Genomic DNA, 11,333 nt, shown 5'->3' on the forward strand with positions numbered 1-11,333 from the left:
TTTTTTAATGGCTGAATCTCACACACACACACAACACACACAATCCATTCACCCTTCAATGGACACCTGGGTTATTTCCATATCTTGGCTATTGTTAATAATGCTGCAATGGGGAGTTCCCTGGTAGCCTAGTGATTAAGATTATGGGCTTTCACTGCTGTGGCCTGGGTTCAGTCCCTGGTCGGGGAACTGAGATCCCGCAAGCTGCGGGGCACGGCCGAAAAAAAAATGCTGCAGTGAACATGGGGGTGCGTATATCTTTTCAAATTAGTGTTTTAGTTTTCTTTGGATAAATACCCCGAAGTAGAATTGCTGGATCATAGGATAACCCTATTTTTAATTTTTCAAGGAACTTCCGTACTGTTTTCAATAGTGGTTGCACCAATTTGCATTCCCACCAACAGTGCACAGGGGTTTCCTTTTCTCTGTATTCTTGCCAACACTTGTTACTTCTTATCTTTTTGATAATAGCCATTCTAACAGATGTGAGGTGATACCTCATTGTGGTTTTGACTTGCAGTTCCCTGCTGATTAATCATGTTGAGCATCTTTTCATGCACCTGATGACCATCTGTATGGCTTCTTTGGAAGAATGTCTGTTCAGAGCTTCTGCCCATTTTTAAATTGGATTGTTTGATTTTTTGCTATTGAGTTGTATGAGCTCTTCATATTTTGGATATCAGCCCCTTATCAGACATATGATTTGCAATTATTTTCTCCCATTCAGTAGGTTGCCTTTTCATTTTGTTTATGGTTTCCTTTGCTATGCAGAAGCTTCTTAGTTTGATATAGTCCCACTTTATTTTTGCTTTTGTTGTTTTTGCTTTTGGTGTCAGATTCAAAAAATCATCAGTAAGACCTATGTCGAGGAACTAACTGCTTATGTTTTCTTCTAGGCATTTTATTGTTTCAGGTCTTATGTTCAAGTCTTTAATCCATTTTGAGTTAATTTTTGTGTACGGTATAAGAGAGTGGTCCAGTTTCATTCTTTTGCATGTGGCTCTCCAATTTTCCCAGCACCATTAATTAAAGAGACTCTCTTTTTCCCCATTGTATATATTTTTGGCCCCTTTGTTGTAAATCAATCGACCATGTATGCATAGGTTTATTTCTGGGCTCTCTATTCTGTTCCATTGATCTATGTTTCTATGTTTATGCCAACACCATACTGTTTTAATCACTACAGCTTTGTAATACAGTTTGAAATCAGGCAGCATAATGCCTCCAGCTTTATTCTTCTTTCTCAAAATTGATTTGGCTGTTTGCAGTCTTTTGTGTTTTCATACAAATTTTAGGATCGTTTGTTCTATCTCTGTGAAAAATACCATTGGAATTTTGATAAGGATTGCATTGAATCTGTAGATTTCTTTGGGTAGTATGGACATTTTAACACTATTAATTCTTCCAATCCATGAGCATGACTCTTTTTCCATTTATTTGTGTCTTCTTCAATTTCTATCTTTTTTTTCTGGCCACACCATGTGGCATGTGGGATCTTAATTTCCTAACCAGGGGTCGAACCTGCACCCTCTGCATTGGAAGCACAGTCTTTTTTTTTTTAAAACATCTTTATTGGAGTATAATTGCTTTACAATGTTGTGTTAGTTTCTGCTGTATAACAAAGTGAATCAGCTTAATGTATACATATATTCCCATATCCCCTCCCTCTTGGAAGTGCAGAGTCTTAACCACTGGACCACCAGGGAAGTTCCCCATGTCTTCTTCAGTTTCTTTCATTAATGTCTTGTAGTTTTCAATATACAGGTCTTTAACCTCTTTGGTTAAATTTATTCCTAGGTATTTTATTCTTTTTGATGAAATTGTAAATGGAACTGTTTTCTTAGTTTCTCTTTCTGATAGTGTGTTATTAGTGTAAAGAAATGCAACAGATTTTTGTGTATTGATTTTGTATCCTACAACTTTACTGAATCCAGTTATTAGTTCTAACAGTCTTTTGATGGAGTCTTTAGAATTTTCTATATATAATATCATGTCATCTGCAAATAGTGACATTTTACTTCCTCCTTTCCAATTTGGATGCATTTTATTTCTTTTTCTTGACTAATTGCTCTGGCTAGAACTTCCAGTTCTAAGTCAAATAAAAGTGGTGAGAGTGGACAACCTTGTCTTGTTCCTGATCTTAGAAGAAAAGCTTTTGGCTTTTCACTGTTGAGTATAATGTTAGCTGTGGGCTTGTCACATATGGCCTTTACTATGTTGAAGTATGTCTGCTCTATACTCATTTTGTTGAGAGCTCTTTTAAAAAATAATAAATGAATGTTGAATTTTGTCAAACATTTTTTCTGTGTCTATTGAGATAATCATATGATTTTTATCCTTCATTTTGTTAATGTGGTATATCATATGACTGATTTGTGGATGTTGAACCATCCTTGCATCTCTGGAATAAATCCCACTTGATCATGGTATATGATCAATCCTTTTAATGTACTGTTGAATTCAATTTGTTAATATTTTGTTTAGGATTTTTGCATCTATATTCAACAGGGATATTGGCTTATAGTTTTTGGGGTTTTTGTGGTGTCCTTTTCTGCTTTTGTTATCAGGGAAATGCTGGCTTCATAAAATGTGTTTGGAAGAGCTTCCCCTCTTCTATTTTTTGGAATAGTTTGAGAAGGATAAGTATTAATTCTTCTTTGAATGTTTGGTAGAAATCATCTGTGAAGCTGTCTGATCCTGGACTTCTGTTTGTTGGGAAGTTTTCAATTACTGATTCAATCTCCTTGCGAGTAACTGGTTTGTTCAGATTTTCTGTTTCTTCATGATTCAGTTTTGTTAGTTTGTATATTTCTAGGAATTTATCCATTTCTTCTAGGTTGTCCAAATTGTTGGCATATAATTGCTCATAGTTGTCTCTTATGAGCCTTTGTATTTCTTTGGTATCAGTTGTAATATCTCCTCTTTCATTTCTGATTTTGAGTCCTCTCTCTTTTTTCTTGATGAGTCTAGCTGAAGGTTTGCAATTTTATTCATCTTTTTAAAGAACCGACTCTTAGTTTCAATTATCTTTTCTATTGTCTTTTTAGTCTCTATTTCATTTATTTCTGCTCTAATCTTTGTTATTTCCTTCCTTCTACTAACTTTGGGCCTCATTTTTTCTTCTTTTTGTAGTTCCTTGAGGTATAAATTTAGTTGTTTATTTGAGACTTTTCTTGTTTCTTGAGGTAAGCATTTATTGCTTGAACCACCCCCTTAGAAGTGCTTTTGCTGCATCTCATAAATTTTGATTCGTTACATTTCTATTTTTATTTGTCTCAAGGTATGTTTTAGTTTCTCTTTTGATTTCTTCCTTGACCCATTGGTTGTTCAGTAGCATGTTGTTTAATCTCTCATATTTGTGAATTTTCCAGTTTCTTCATGTAATTAATTTGTAGTTTCATACAATTATGGTCAGAAAAAGATGTTTGATATTATTTCAATTCTCTTCAATTTATTAAGACTTGTTTATGGCCTAATGTATGATATATCTTGGAAAATGTTCCATGTGCACTTGAGAAGAATGTGTGTTCTGTTGCTTTTGGATGGAATGTTATATAAATATCTGTTAAATCAATCTGGTCTAACATGTCATTTGGTCATTTTAGACCAAAGTTTCCTAATTGGTTTTCTGTCTGGATGATCTATCCATTGATGTAAGTTGGGTATTAAAGTCCCTTACAATTATTGTACTTCTATCTATTTCTCTCTTTAGGTCTGTTAATATTTGCTCTATATATTTAGGTACTCCTATGTTTGGTGCATAAGTATTTACATGTTATATCCTATTGTTGGATTGACTTTTTTATCATTGTGTAACACCCTTCTTTATCTCTTATTACAGTCTTTGTTTTAAAGTTTATTTTTTCTGACATAAATATAGCTACTCCGGCTTTCTTTTGGTTTCCATTTGCATGAAATATCTTTTTCCATCCATTCACTTTCAGTCTGTGTGTGTCCTTACATATAAAGTGTCTCTTGTAAGCAACATAAAGATGGGTCTTGTTTTTTTTTATCCATTCACCAGCTTTATGTCTTTTGATTAGAGAATTTTGTGCATTTACATTTAAAGTAATTATTGCTACATATGTACTTATTGCCACTTTGTTATTTGTTTTCTAGTTGTTTTTGTAGTTTCTGTTCCTTTCTTCTTCTCTAGCTCTCTTTTTTTGCAGTTTGATGACTTTCTTCAGTGGTATGCTCATATACCTTTCTCTTTATCTTCTGTGTATTTACTCTAAGTTTTTGCTTTTGGACCCCATGAGACTTACATATAAAAACTTAAATCTATAACTGTCTATTTTAAGTTGATAACAACTTAGTTTTGATCCCATTCTAAAGCTCACCATTTTTACTGGCAGCAGCTGGAACTTTTGAGATGATAGGAAAGAGATATATACTGAGGCTCTAATATAGGGCAGAAGATAGGTGAGAGGGGTACAGACTGGGCCCCATTCCCAGAACAGGTGGTAGAACACCAGGTCTCCCATGGTCCAAGGCCACACCCCCTGCCCACAGCAGATGGGGGAGAGACAGCCAACAACAGGTCCCAGAGTTTCCTCCAACATGTGGCTGCATGGGTGACATTGAATGGCAAGCTGATAGCAGGGGAGGGGGAAGGAAAATCACATCAGAACAAGTCAGCAGCTTCCAGGAACGAACATGGGCTCTGGGACTGGTCACACCTTGGTTCAAATCCTGGCTCTGCCACTTCTAAGCTCTGCATCCTTGGGCACATGGCTTAACTTCTGAGTTTCAAGTTTCTCACCTCTAACATAGGATTAATATTAGTCGGGGACTTCCTTGGTGGCGAAGTGGTTAAGAATCTGCCTGCCAATGCATGGGACACGGGTTCGAGCCCTGGTCCGGGAAGATCCCACATGTCATGGAGCAACTAAGCCCATGTGCCACAACTACTGAGTCCGCGTGCTGCAACTACTGAAGCCCACATGCCTGGAGCCCGTGTTCCGCAACAAGAGAAGCCACCACAATGAGAAGCCTGCGCACTGCAACGAAGAGTAGCCCCCGCTGGATGCAACCAGTGAAAACCCACATGCAGCAACAAAGACCCAATGCAGCCAAAAATAAATAAATTTAAAAAATATATATTAGTATCCACCTCAATTTTAAAAAATTTTTATTGAGTACTTTCTCTATATCAGGATGTTCTTGGGGATGCAGCCATGAAAAGAATGGTCCCAGCTGGGACTTCCCTGGTGGCGCAGTGGTTAATAATCCACCTGCCAATGCAGGGAACACAAGTTCAATCCCTGGTCTGGGAAGATCCCACATGTCGCAGAGCAACTAAGCCCATGCACCACAACTACTGAGCCTGTGCTCTAGAGCCTGCGAGCCACAACTACTGAGCCCATGTGCCACAACTACTGAGCCCACGTGCTGCACTACTGAAGCCCACGTGCCTAGAGCCCATGCTCCGCAACACGAGAAGCCACAGCAATAAGAAGCCCACACAAGAAGCAATGAAGTATAGCCCCCACTCGCCGCAACTAGAAAGCCTGCGCACAGCAACAAAGACCCAACGCAGCCAAAAATCAATCAATCAATCAATCAGTCAATAAAGGCTATTTCTGATTGTGGTGGAAGGTGCTATGAAAAGAATGAAATGTAGGTGACTGGGGTGGGAAAGGGAGTGACTCATTTAGATGGAGGACCAGAGAGAGTGACATTTGGGCTGAGGAGGTAGTGTTCAGTTGAGTCCTAAAGGACAAGTAAAAGCCAGCCGTTAGAAGCCCTGAAGGAAAAGCTCTCCAGGTGGGAAGGACAACAAGTGCAAAGATCTGGAGGCTGGAATGGGCTTGGCTTGTCCAAGGAGAGGAGGTCAGTGAGGCTGAAGCATAGTAGTCAAAGTGAAGAGTGGTAGGGGATGAGGTCCAAGAAGAGGTGATGCCTAAAGCAGAATTCACACCTGATCCAGCAATTCCACTCCTAGGTAGGACCCTCAAGAAAATCATGCACATGTGCCCCAGGAGACATACACAAGAATGCTCCTGGTGTTCCTGTCCTCAATCCTCAATAACAGAAACATAGAAACGACAGAAGTGTCCATGAAGGCAAATGGGTGAAAATGTGTAGTATATTTATACAATGGAATATTAATCAGCAGTCAAAAAGAATGAATCACCATGACATGCCACAATGTAGATAATTCCTAGGAATCTAAATTAAGAAGGAAAAGAAGGCCCCAGAAGATGAAATGCAGTTTAATACTCTTTCTATAGAATTAAAAACAACGGAGATTTTAAAATATACCTTTTAAGGAATGCAAATAGGTGAATAAAACTGTATAAAAAGGCAAGCAAAGGCATGATGAACAGAGGGTTCTGGATGACTGTTAACTCAAGTCTGGGGTGGAGGAAGGAGGATAGATTAGATGTTGTTAGAGCTTCCTGCTTTGCTTTGGCAGTTTTCATTTTGGTTTTAGCTTTTTCAAAGGTAAATTTGCATACAATAAAATTCTCCAGTTTTAACTGTAAATTTAATAAGTCTTGACAAACACACACAGTCATGTAACCACCACCACAGTCATGATATGGAACATTTTCCTTACCCGAGAAATTTCCCTCCCACCCAGTCACTTTCCATCCCACCCCCACACCTGGCCCCCCTGGCAACCTGTGATCTGCTTTCCATCTCTTTAGTTTGGCCTTTTCTAGCATCTTTACATACAAATGGAAGCATGTAGTATATAGCTTATGTTTCAGGGCATCTTTCACTTGGCATAATGCTTTTGAGAGTCATCTGTGTCATTATGTTAGATGTGGTTTTGAAGGTGGCAACTACATTATTTAAAATAACTGTCTGTCTAATAAATAAGAGTGGCCCATGAGCAGACTCATGATATTTGATTAATCCAATTCTGTTACCTGAAATCCAGATTTAGAGAGAGAGAGAGAATAAGAAAAAGAGAAAGAAAGAGGTGGGTGAAGGCCAGACCCTATAGGGTCTCTGCACGTCAGGCTGAGAAGGAGTTTGGTCTTTATTCTAACCATAAGGAGAAAGCTATGGTGGGTGGAAGTGGTGATTAAGTAAGGGAAGGACCTGGGATCTCACTTTTGCTTTCAAATCATCCCTTTCCTGGGCCCCGTGGGAAGGATTGTGGGGTGAGAGTGAGGGGGACCGGCTGGAACTACTTCAGTCGCTTGAGCAAAGCAGGGCTGTGAGGGGTGGGCGTGGGGCTTGGCCTGGGATGGCGGTGATGGAAATAGAGACATGTGGGTGTGGTCAGGGTATATTTTGGAGGTAGAGCGATACCTGAGATCACCTCAGTGAAGTGTGAAGCACAGTCTGGCACTAAATCAATGAACTCAACTCACATTAATTTGTAGAAAAGACTTAGCACACCTTCACTAGCTGTTGGAAACAACCTCCCAGCCCAGGGACTGACATTTTGTAGGGGCTCAGTGAATGTTTGCTGAATAAGGCAAACAGGCTCTGCAGACTTTCCTGAGCAACGCTTGTCTCTGCTCAACACCCAGCGCTCTAAGGATCACCAGACTCCTTCCTGCTGGCGTTACTGATTGTGTAGAACCATCCTTTGGGGGCTCCTACATTTCAGAAGCATGGGAGGAAGGCAATGCTTAGTTGCTTTAAACGGATCCCTCGTGATGGGCTGTGAGGCATCAGCTGGGCAGGGTTTCTTTTAGGGGTGCAGCCCCCCCGAGAACTCCCACAGTGATGTCTGTGACTCTAATAGCCTGAGCCTGTGCTGAGTGTGTCGACGCAACAGAAGCAGCTGTGAAATCCTTCAAAGCGTGATAAAAATAGCTGTGCCCTCCCTTACTCCCTGTTCCCTATGGGCCTGGACATGTTTGTTTGCTCAGCTTTGAAGCTCAGAGCCACTTCCCAGACCCTGAGCAGAGGAAGAAAGGGGGAGAGGCCGAGGACATGGCTGGGGAGCCGGAGGGGCGGGTCAGACCCTCCTGGATCCCACTGTAGAGTGTCTGAAACAGACAGAGCCTAAAAGATGATCTAATCCATCTCTTCTGACAGACAGGAAATTAAGGACCAGAGAACAGTGAGGACTGGCCCAGGGACCCCCTGGTTTGTCACTGCCTGCCCCCTGCTCCAATGTCACACGATAAGACTCTCCAGCCTTTAACCAGGTGGCCTTGAGCAGGTCCCAGCCTCTCTGCAGACAGGCACGCAGCCACCCTGGCCCTCTGCTCTGTCCCAAGGGAGATGGACCCTCCAGGATTCTCTTTCACCACAACGCCTGTCAGGTCATCTTATCCTCGAGGCCTGGTGGACACACTGTCACGGGTGCTGCTGATTAATCCTCTGGGGTTTTCTGGCCTAGGAGCAGCTGGAGCTTTCCCCTGGGAAGAGGGAGCTGGCAGGGAAGCTGACGGATCCACAGTAGGCCTCAGCTTAAAGCAAGCTGCATCCTGAACCGGAGGTAGAGGTCCGGGTGTGCGGGAGAGTATGGGCAGTTGGGAGGTTGGTCTGGAGGGTAAGGAGGCTGGGGTAGCTGAGGAGCCTTTTCTTAGGGAGGAGCGTTTTCATTGTTTCTAGTTCCCACCTGGTGGGAAACTTCATGAGGGCCAAACTTTCTTATCTATCTTTGAATTCCCAGCGCCAGAAGAGGCCTGGCACATGGTGTGTACTCAGCAATATACACATTACATTAAAAGAGGCTATTTACAATAGCCAGGACATGGAAGCAACCTAAATGTCCATCAACAGATGAATGGATAAAGAAGATGGGGCACATATATACAATGGAATATTACTCAGCCATAAAAAGAGACGAAATTGAGTTATTTGTAGTGAGGTGGATGGACCTAGAGTCTGTCATACAGAGTGAAGTAAGTCAGAAAGAGAAAAACAAATACCGTATGCTAATAAATATACATGGAATCTAGAAAAATGGTACTGATGAACCTAGTGGTAGGGAAGGAATAAAGATGCAGACGTTGAGAACGGACTTGAGGACACGGTGGGGAAGGGGAGCCTGGGATGAAGTGAGAGAGTGGCATGGACATATATACACTACCAAATGTAAAATGGATGGCTAGTGGGAAGCTGCTGCATAGCACAGGGAGATCAGCTACGTGCTTTGTGACCACCTAGAGGGGTGGGGTAGGAAGGGTGGGAGGGAGACACAAGAGGGAGGGGATATGGGGATATGTATACATGTGGCTGATTCACTTTGTTGTACAGCAGAAACTAACACAATATTGTAAAGCAGTTATACTCCAGTAAAGATGTGAAAAAAAACAAAGAGGCAAAGAATGAATGAATGAAGCTAAAGATGCTTCAATGCCCAACTCTTCCTCCCCTGACTCTCATAAAGGGCACATCTGGATGCCCGCCCCTCTGCGCGTCCCGGAGAAGCCAGCCTAGCGGCAGCGTTTGGATGGTGGTTCTGAAGAGCAGCGTTCGGAGGATGTTAATCGTGTTCTGTGACAAATAAGCCACGATAATGGAGCCCCTGCTGTGTTCCCTGCTGGGGGCTCAGCTCCCACCCAGAACCCAGTGGGCACTCAATAAAGAATCAAAGATCCAATGGGCTTGGGAAATACGAGCTTAAAGAAAGTTCAAATGGATCTTTCCTGTAGGACTTCTCAGAGTCTGTAAGGTCCAATGTTCACCTTGAGTCACCCACAATGATCTTAAGTCCCAGATTCTCTGGTGCCTCACTGCCCTGTAGCACCCCGGCTACCAGCCCCATCCCTCTCAGACAGGACAGCTCAGCCTCAGAGATCAGGCAGGTGCCCCCCTGGCCCTGCAATGGCACCAAGAAGCCACTGAGGGGACCCAGGGCTGGGACGACATGCAGGTGGCTCCTGCCCCGAGGAAGACACTGCCTCCGCTGGGACCCGAGGTGATGCTGGACAGTGGCACTGGGGAGGGATACGGGCCAGTGCCCTGTCTTTCTGGGGCTGAGCAGGTGGGTGGGACAAGCACCCTCCCACACCTCCACTGCTCTGGGGGATGGTGGTGACGAAGGGGCTGGAGGTGTGAAGCCCCCTCCTTCCCCTGCTCTCATTCCACGGCCCTCCTGGCACGTACACATTCAACAAATGTTTGTCAAACACCTACTAGATTCCAGGCACTGATCTGTCACCAGGGATCCTCTTGCGAAGAAGACAAAGCTTCCCGAATCCACAACCAGCAGGGGGCGTGTGCCAGCAGGAACCAGGTGGCAGCCCACTGGATGCTCTCCATCCGCCCCTCGCTGGGCTCCACCCACCCTGCCCCGCTGGCTGACCTGATGGAAGCATCCATGGGCTCCATGGTTCTCTGGATTTCGTTCAGTCAGTGGAAGGTGCCAGCAGGAGACTGGAGGACAGGAAGATCGGGCATCTATCCCAACGCCTGCATCCCTCCATCAGAGGCCCTGGCTCCTATCAGGGGACCTTCACCTTTCCCCACAGCTCCTACCTCAGGGCTCCATTCACTGCTTCCTCTCTCTGCCTTTTCCGGCCCGGGGGTGATATCAGCTCCCCGCTGTTGCTAGCCTTGAGATGCCTCACCATTCCTTGTTAGTTTCTCCAACCCCATCCACACTTTTATTTATTTGTTTATTTTAAAGATTTATTATTTATTTATTTATTTATTTTGTTTATTTGTGGCTGTGTCGTGTCTTAGTTGGCACGTGGGATCTTCGTTGTGGTGTACGGGCTTCTCTCTACTTGTGGCGTGAGGGTTTTTCTCTTCTCTTGTTGTGACGAGCAGGCTCCAGGGTGCCTGGGCTCTGTAGTTTGCAGCACACAGTCTCTCTAGCTGAGGCACACGGGCTCTCTAGTTGAGGCTCGCGGGCTCACTAGTTGTGGCACGCAGGCTTAGTTGCCCCGAGACATGTGGGATCTTAGTTCCCTGAGCAGGGATCGAACCCGCATCCCCTGCATTGAAAGGCGGATTCTTTACCACTGGACAAACAGGGAAGTCCCCGCACGTTTATTAAATATTCCTCAATTACCCCTTGGGCTTGACATCCATTCCCTTCCCAAACCCTGACCTATGACACACATTTGTTTGAATGTAACCGAGACCCCAAATAATGGTGCATGAATAAGAGAGAAATTTATTCTCCTCTAACCTCAGAGTCCAGGCTGGTGTGGCAGCTTTGCTCTGTGAAGTCATCTGCTCATTCTATTTCTCAGTTCCTCCAACTCTAGGGTGTGCCCTCACCCGCAAGGCATGGGTTCAGTTGTGTTCCCCTCTCCAAATTCCCCCATACCTCCGAATGTAACCGTATTTGGACATAGGGCCATTGCAGATGTAATTAGTTAAGATGAAGTCATTAGGGTGGGCCCTAATCCAGTATGCTTTGTATCTTTATAAAAAGCTGAAATTTCGACACAGAGAAACAT

The sequence above is a fragment of the Mesoplodon bidens genome (genome assembly GCF_964165515.1).
Source record: "Mesoplodon bidens genome assembly, chromosome: 2".
NCBI classification, from domain to species: Eukaryota; Metazoa; Chordata; class Mammalia; order Artiodactyla; family Ziphiidae; genus Mesoplodon; species Mesoplodon bidens.